The sequence below is a fragment of the Catharus ustulatus genome, chromosome 4 (assembly GCF_009819885.2).
Source record: "Catharus ustulatus isolate bCatUst1 chromosome 4, bCatUst1.pri.v2, whole genome shotgun sequence".
NCBI classification, from domain to species: domain Eukaryota; kingdom Metazoa; phylum Chordata; class Aves; order Passeriformes; family Turdidae; genus Catharus; species Catharus ustulatus.
This window is the reverse complement of record NC_046224.1, coordinates 62,070,734-62,079,738: the sequence shown is the minus strand read 5'-3', so window position 1 is coordinate 62,079,738 and position 9,005 is coordinate 62,070,734. Positions and strand designations below refer to the sequence as shown.

General features: G+C 40.1%; 1 long non-coding RNA gene across 2 annotated transcripts; it reads right to left on the bottom strand.

Moving 5' to 3' along the window:
• Positions 1–4,102: 4,102 nt before the first annotated feature.
• Positions 4,103–7,419, bottom strand: LOC116995940. 2 transcript variants are annotated; one of them, XR_004417826.2, is made up of 3 exons: positions 5,042–7,419; positions 4,595–4,835; positions 4,103–4,416 (listed from the first exon to the last, which is right to left on the bottom strand). It is a non-coding gene; the product is annotated as an uncharacterized LOC116995940 (long non-coding RNA). The 2 variants fall into 2 exon arrangements; XR_006162980.1 differs by having other exon boundaries at positions 6,548–7,415.
• Between the last annotated feature and the right edge of the window lie 1,586 nt (positions 7,420–9,005).

The following is a 9,005-nucleotide window of genomic DNA, read 5'->3' as shown; positions in this document are numbered from 1 at the left end:
TCTTCGTATTATTAAGAACAGTATTAGCACCAGGGAACATTTTAGAGAATTCTTTTGTTAAATCACCACCATCCCTTCCAGACTGCGATCCTCACCAGACGAGTATTTTATTGCAGGAATGTCTCTGTGTTTGCACTCTAATGGTCCATCCACTCCCCCCTTCCCGCCCCTCTGTCCCCCACGCTCCCTCTGTCTCCCACATGCACACACATGCACACACTTTGCTCACACTGCCAGCATGTGCTGCTATTCCTACCCCTGCTCACAAGTCACTATAGGACATGTCAAACAGGTGAAATAGAGACACAGAGCTGCAGTGCCATAAGCCCCTGCTCTCTCGCTCTGACTTTGAATTTTTGCCTTTTTTTCCCAATTGTTTGCAAATCTTTGACAAATTTATTTCTTCGGTCAACATTTCTGTCTAGGAAGTCACCCGCCATGACACAAAAATAAGTGCTGGGAGAAACACCCACTGTTCAGAACAGACCTTAGGATGGGTTTGTGTACAGTTCCTCCTGTTTTGACTCGCAGATTCGTCCATTAAGGATGGCAAGTGCCAAAAACATGGAAAGTTCATCAGCAACCAGCAGCGACTGGTTCCCAAACTTTTTATTTAGAGAGATCGCTCACTGAGATGGCTGATAAATTTAGCTGCATGCCTCTAAGTCTCCCTCTAAATTTACATGCTTAAGTCATCTTTCTTTTCTGTTTGATTTGAGCATAATTGAGTGAGTTGTAACCATAAGAACGTGGTCATATAAGATACAAGGTGACACTTTAAATCATAAGGGTCATGAGATTGTTTCCTTAAAGAATACTTTTACTAGCTCAATAAAATTTCTCTTTTCCTGTTTAACCATGGATTTTTTTTTCTCTTTCCCCTCACTGTGTAAAGATAATTAGCCCCCTCTTGCTGTCAAAGCTTTGTACCGTCTCCTTTAAGACATTTTAATCTACCTGAAAGTTGTCACAGTTTTATTGAAATATTCACCACCATAGATTGAAATACAGATGGTGTCATTAGTTGCAGTTGTCCTTTCTCTGAGTTTTTTCAAGCATAAAATGGTCCTATTTAGAGGATTCTGCAATTTAAATGGTCCTGTTGAGGGGATTCCACAATTTGTATCTGTCTCATAAGTTCTGCCTTAGTCGCTTGCTGCCCAGATGGAGAACAAAAGTCATCTTCCACTACTGCCTCTAAGAATTCTGTACTAAAACTTGCTGCTTTGCCAATCAATCAATCAAACAAACAAAATAAAAACCCAACAAAAAAAGCAAACCAGTCAAACAAAAAAATCCCCCCGCCAAAAAAAATCAAAACCATAAAAACAACAAACTCCTTGAAGCTGTATAACCCTAGTTCTAATGGGTTTTATCTCACTCTGTTCCTGAATGCTATTTGCATCTTTTCGATTTAGAGCTTTTACAGCTAAAATGAGGGAACTCGAATTAAATCCTGAGCTTTTAGATCTTTTAGATTTAGAGCTTTTTCAGCTAAGATGAGGGAACTCAAATTAAATCCCGTGCGTCCCACACCCAGCCCAGGCACTGTAGTCAGATCTGAGAAATGCCTAAAATGTGACTCAGCTTTTAATCTCCTGAAGTAGACAAACAGTGCTAGGAATAGAAAACTTTCCTGTGGCTGGTGAAGGAAAGCTCTTCTAGAGGTAGGCAAAGGGTTAAGCCTCTGAAGGCAGCCCTAGCCCGGGAACTTCACATTTGCAGCAGGAAAAAAAAAGAAAAAGAAAAAAAAAAAAGCAGCAAAAGAAGAAGTCTAGAGGCAAAAGTCCTGGGCACAGGGGCTGCCTACCTCTGATGGGAGGCAAACCTCCCAGAGCCTGTACGAGTGGAGGGGCTTTGCCCTGGGTCTGGGTCTGTGGGCAATCAGACGCCTTGTAATTTGAGATGTGACACCTTAATCTCGCCAAATATGTGTGCACTGCAAAAAGCATTGTAGACAGCCTGTTTTCACAGCCAGGGAAAATGGAGACGTGTTTGGTCCTTGCCGTTTTCCAACCTTTCCCCTACAGATGTTTCTGTTGTTCTGAAGCTGCTTCTTTCTAGGTATTTCTACATCTTCAGCTCTTATTGTGGCAGTGGGGTGTTTTTTTCCCTCATGCTAACCCTTAGCATAGGTGGATTTCTTTTGCACTTTAAGCAGGTTTCTGAATTTTTAATGAGAAGCAATCCAGCTCCCAGATGGTCACTATATTTTATCTGTCACCCTTGGATCTGAGGTTCTGACATGGCAAAAAGAAAAAAAAGAAAAAAAGAAAAAAAGAAAAAGAAAAAAAAATCCCCACAACCTAAAATATTACTTTGAACAAGTCCCTGTTCTCTCTTGAAGAATCTGAAACATTGCTCAAAGCATGCTGGAGAAAGTCATCTTTGAATTCTGGGGATTTTAATTGGGATAATTACAAGACATTGATCTGATTAATTAGGCACTTGACCAGACTTCAAAACGTGATATTTTATATACTTTTATGTATATATGTATTTTTCTCTACATATTAATAGATACCGCTTTGATTTCGTTTGATGGTAAAAAATTGAATATTTATAGGGAAGATATGCGTGTGAGTATGCAAATGCATGAACATTTTATTGGGTTTAATGCATGCCTTGGGTCATTCTAAAAGCAGGGAGCACGTTCTATAATGGTTAGCTTTTGCAACAGCACCACTTTGTGGTTGAAATCCCAAACAGATCCCAAAAAGGGACTGCAGGGACACCACACGTGCCTCTGCAAGTCTGAGCAGTTCCCATGGTGGTTGGTTCTAATATCCATTGATAAATACATTACCTGGGATGGAAATGTGGTCCTCTCTTTTTAAGGTGGTGGGTTTCAAGTTAAGGCAAGGAAGAAGTGGGAGCAGGAGATGACCTCTGTGCATTTTGACCAACTGATATCTTCAGTACAGGAGGATGCTAATGCCAAAATCACTTTTGTTTGAATGTCCAGAATTTTATAAAGAGCCCAAAATCTCTAGAACTGCTTTTTTTTTTTTTTTTTCTACTTGAAATGTGCTGCAAATGTTTCATTGGAAGTTAAAACGAATCCACGTTTTTATTTGGTGGAAATGGCGGTGGGAAATAATAGAAAATATTTATTTAAACATTATTTAAGTATTGTTTGAAGAATACCAGTTGTACCATTTCAGAGCCGAAGGAATTTCTGAAGCCTCATTGGCATCCTCACTTGCACCCCGGCTAGGCAAACGAGAAGTATTAGAAAGAATTTCCAGGCATGAATCACTAAGAACTTCAGACTTGGTTTTGTTACACATTTCTTGGAAAGTTGTCTTCTGCAGTTTTTCCTCTTTATTAGAAATAATTGTGACAGCTCATAACAATTAACATGGCAGGTCAAAGATGAGACAGTGTAAAATGTGTACCCAGAGCTGTAGGCATGCCAGGAGGGAGGATGGGAATAATGCACGTAAATAAGCAGGAATTCTGGTCACACCCTGAAAGCCATTATTCTTCAGAGCTTTTCCTAAAAGGAAAGCACTTCACAGAGCCAGCTTTTATGTAGTTCACCTTCAAAACCTGTTTCCTTGGCAGAGAATTAGCAAAGTGAGATTAAATGAGATTATAATAATAGTATTAATTAAAATAACATCCAGATGCATTAAAATGCACCTAGTAAGTACAACTACAATCACTTTATTGCATGAAATATTTTACACACACACACACACACACACACAGCATTGCAGTACTCAGACCAAAATTTTAATTGTTTAACAAATATTTTTCATTTCAAAGGAAATGTAGTGACCTGTACTCCTATATCAAAATAAAACTATATATAAAGTGATATACAAAAAGGAATTTACACTCTCCAATATGTAGCTGTGTTTTGGCAATAGACTTATGGATATTTACAAATCTCTCCAATGTACTAATATGTTACATCTCTTATCAGCTTAAATCATATTTTGGATTTACGTAATATTTGTCATTTTCTGATGGTCTCTTTTTTTTTTTTTTCCGGAGATGGTCTTTATAGCAGGAATAATTCAGAAACAAGGTTAGTTGATCATAGGCAATATTTTGGGAGAGAAAATATATTCCTTGTAATTATAAGCACACTTTGAACCTCTGCTCATTTTTCATAATCCCAAATTAGCTGAAGAGAACTTGCATGACTCTCAGTAAGAAAAATGCTGAGGAAAAAAAATCAAATTAAAACCATATGAAGAAGTTTGGTTCCATTACTTATCCTAGAACTGGAAAAGGTGCCTGCAGTTTTTAATGACAGAAGAAGAGGAGATTTGGAGTCACAGCACCATTCTTTTGTGAAGAAGGTGCATTCCACACTGGGGCACGTAAGGAGATACATAAGTGCTTGGTAAGATGTCAGCTGGGATGCTGGGACTCAGTTATGATCATGCTCAAGTCAGAGAAGACCTGGAAAATGACAGAAGCAATGATTTAATGTGTCATGTAGTTTAAAAATATGCTGAAAAACCCCAAGAGAGTAAAGAAATCAGTCAGGACTCAGAAGCCTGTAATTGACCCTGGCCAGGGCAAGGGAAGGTCTAGGTGTTCTGTCTCCCCCCCTCTCTCCCATGACTACATGACTTACACCACCACAGAAAGCAAATATGTCCAGGAACATCTTGTACTCTGGGGTCTGGCAGACATTTTGAAGAAAACTTCCCAGTGAAAGCCTGAAGAAATTTCCACTCCACATTCATATGACTTGGTTTGGGACACTAAATGTCTTTATCATGGGGAAATTTTCCCACAGGGAGGTAACCACAGTACTGGTTTTCCCTCCTGCACTGGTGCTTCTGCATCTTTCAGGTGCAGTGGAACTGAAATAGCTGCAGCAAGTTGAAAGAGGATGACAGAAAGGACAACAAATCAATAGTTTTCAAAATAAAGATAACAATAAATACAAGTCAAACAGTTCCATATGGAAGGAGCTCAGATCATTGCTGTTCTGGCATCTGTTAGACCCAAGCAGGTTGGCCATCAGTGAAATGAAAGGCTCAGTTCCACACCATATATCCAGGAAATGTGTCCTGACCTGTGTGATTATTCCTACTCCTAGTGTCACATACAGGTGCTCCTCTCAATGGTCACTACCAGAAGAAATTGAAAATAGAGCAAAGCAAAGCAAAGAAAGGTGAATAGTGAAACACTCTGTGAAAAGAGAAGCTCAGTCACTTGCAAGCAGCGACAAAAGTTGGTGTAACAACAGGAAACAATATTCTGCATAAACTTATTTAGTTAATGTTCTTCTTTTTTGTCTGCTGGAATAGAGAAAGTCTTGGTTCAGAGCAGAGCTGACAAGGTGGATTTAACAGCAGAAGTCAGCTTGTTGAAGCCAGTGGGACATTTCTCAATGCTGGCTTTTATCCCCTGTAGTTAATATTTGTGTGTTGTGTCCTTACAAGGCAATTTTATTTGAATTAAAGGAAATTTATTCAAACATTTTATCTGATGGATGCTGATGCCCATTTGGCTGAGTTTCTACATTTTAATTCCCTAAAACCTTAGCATGAAATCACATCTGCTGGAGGAGAGGCAGGGCAGCAAACGTGGTATGGATCAACTTTCAGGCAGCCAAAAACTGAAAGTCCCGTTTGAGCCAATGCAGATGTACAGGCAGGGGGTTTGAAACAACTCTGGGCCAAAGTGTGCTCTCTGTCCATCCTGGTCTATCTTTTTTTATCTTTTTTTCTTTTTTTTTGAAATCTTAAATAAGGCATTTCACAAGCCTAGTACACGCATGTAACTAAGTACTCTTTGAGGGGCTATAGGTAAAACATTTAATGCATCTTTGTATGAAGTTTAAGCTCACTGGGTTTCTCTGTGAGCTAATTAAGAAGTCCTTGGGTTGATTTGGGACTGTTTCAAATGGTGGCGTCCCCATCAGCTTCCAGCCCCACCTCTGCATCTAGCACAAGACATGGATCGAGGGATCAAGGATGCACCACAGTCAAAACTACTCCTCAGAAGCTGTGTGAACAGGCAAGGGAGTCTTTTGCATGCTCAGAGCTTTTTTTTCTTAAGCTCAATTCAAAGAAAGAGATTACCTTTTTCTTTCATTGTCATGCATATCTTTTTTTAAACCAAGTAAACAGACAAATGTTTTTCACCCACATTCCATTCTTCCCCAGTTTTATTTGGAAGAACAAATTCAGCCTGTTAGGATTCAAGTAGGATAAGGAAAAAAAGCAGAGGCATGGAGGCTTTTAAAATTATGATTTCTTTTTAGTCTGAAGACTTTATGGCTTTTGACCCCATCTCTCACCATGGGAGTAGTGGGTAAAAGAAGAGGCTGGATGGAAAAATCCACACGCTCTTTTGATTGAATCACACTACTGACACTCGAGGCTGATTGTGCTTCAGGCTGTCCATGCCTGGAGCTAAGATTAGGCTAAGTTCTTAGTTTATAAGGAACTCTTTTCCCTCTGAGGAAGCTCGTGCCAAATTCTGTTCTGCTACATGCTCGTGGCAAATCTCTCTCTTCCCAAATATCATCAATGTTTAACCCACGCCTGTGGTTGTGCAAAAGGTTCCTACTCACATGCTCTGCTGTCTGTCCCATGTCTCATTCCAGCTCTGCAGCTGAGCCATTCCTTTATCAAGGACCAGAATAGCAACTGAGGTTTCTGCCCTGCAAGGGAGGAAAATGAAGAAATCACGCGTTGAGCAGAGGACACAGAGAGTGTTTATTGCAGGAGGATGGGGATGGTCACACAACAATCCCTGACTGGCACAGCCTAATCCATGAGTCATACAAGCTTGGTCACACAAGCAACAATAGGAAAATTTATGGGGCTTTAGGAACTGTTATGAAGTTGTGGCATGTATGTTCTCTCCAGTGCACATGCTGGGTTTGATTTTTATCGTTCTTTTCTTTTTTTATCTTTAGCGATTAATTTGACGCTTTTTCCCCTTCTGAGAAGTTCCTGCTGGAGGCAATTCCCCAGTATGACTTGTCTCAGTAGCCAGCAGTGTTTGTTAAACACAGCCTCTGTCCCTGAAAGCTCTGCCTTTGATATAAAGCAAGACATCATTATGCTGCAGAATTGCTTGAAATGTGTATAAGGAGTTGAATCTAAAGGTACTAAGGATAGTTTCTGTGGCACTATTTATAGTCTAAGGAAGCACCTTGGCTTTCCCTTAATTAACCTGGTCTCTGCCTAAATACTATGAAGTGAATAAGATTAAATTTTTATCTTGAGAATGAATAAAACTTATTTGCATGGCTACATCTTCTGAAATGAGAGATTATTCTTGCATCAAGGCAGAGTCAGTTCTACAGTCAGACTTCAGTTGATAGAGACAGATATTTTGGCTTTCCTCAACCTCAAATGAAGCAAAAACTCCAGCAATCCCTGATTTCTTTATGGAAATATGACTATACTGAGCTAGGCCCAGAATGTTAAACAGATTTAAATTAAGATTTATGTTAAAATCAAATTAAGATTTAACGTTAAACTCATTTAATTCTGTCCATACCAAACTCCACATCCTCAGGGATTAGCTCACTTTCTTCATTGTACCTTGATACCTCCTCTGTGTCTTCCCTTAATTTTTGAAAATTTCCCTTTCTTTTATGCATTAATTTTATTTTATTAAATACCTCAAAAGAAAGATTGGATGTATCTAACAAGATAGCATATTTGAGGGTCGTTCTGAGCCAGTAAAGAGAGAAAATATCAAAAAATCCTAAAACAGCCCAACTAGAACCTATAAATTTCCTAGCATGCAATGCAGTTTTAAGTCCTCCCCCCACACAGAGGCTTTTGTCCTGTGATGTGATACCTACAGCAAGTGGGAATTGTTTCACTTGGGAAAAACTGCCCATGCAGTATGCCTTACTTTGCACTGAGAGAAATGCCACATGTCAGTTCTGCTGCAGTCTCAAGTTCTTTAAGGCAATTTCCATGCTCCACCGTGGTTTTTCCCAGGGATGGGATCCTGAATCAGCTCAATAAAATGAAGAACATGCAAAATTTCTGTGTGATTATCCTTGGGCTGCTTGTTAAATGCTGTAGATGTGTCCCTGCTCACACAGAAATGGCTTTGCTGTTAAAACTCCCCAGGCAGACCCTGCTGGGGAGCTTGGATAGCCATCAATGCTTGGGTCAGACTCGTGGATGGCTGTGTGGGATGCTCTGAAAGGGCTCCTGAACACTGGAATGGGCTGCCCAGGGAGGTGGTGGGATTCCCATCCCTGGAGGTGTCCAAGAAAAGCCTGGATTTGGCACTCAGTGCTCCAGTTTAGTGGTCACAGGTTGGACTGGATGACCTTGGAGATCTTTCCCAACCTCAATGACTCTGTCATTCTTTCTACAGCTGCTGTGCAGGACGCTGTCACTGACCCCTTTTTACAGAAAATTCCACCTCCCTGTGCTCTGCACGCGCGGCTTTGTGTCTGTAGCACGATGGCTGGGGTCCCAACTAAAGGTTCAACACATCACCTACCCTTTTATAACTACAGTTCTGGGCTTTGTGGGGAAAAAAGTGGAGTAGTGTAGGAAGTGAGAGGCCAACAAAAAGACAAAGAAGGGATGGAAGAGCTGGTTGGAAAAGTAAATAGGATTGAAAAGAACAAGAGTAGCTGAAGTCAGAGGAATTTAGAGAAACAAAGATAAGGCTTCTTGCAATCTGAGGCCAGAAAATCGTGTCAACATGCAGAGGAAAGTGATAAGGCATGACTTTACCTCTTCTACAGTGGCCTGAGGCACAATCACTTTTGCAATTATTTACTCTGCTGCCTACTCAGGCCAGTTAAAAGCTATAATTCAGGAGTCATCCTACTCAAAAATGCACCCAGAGTCCAGCTCTGACATGAAAACATAGTCTTTTACCAGATTATCATTGCTGCTGGTACTGGATATTTCCAAATCTCAAATGAGATGTTTGCTTTGCCACTGTATATTGAAAAAAACCCCAAAAAACAAACAAACAACAAAAAAAACAGAAGCCAAACAACAACAAACAACAACAGACAACAACAAACAACAAACAACAAC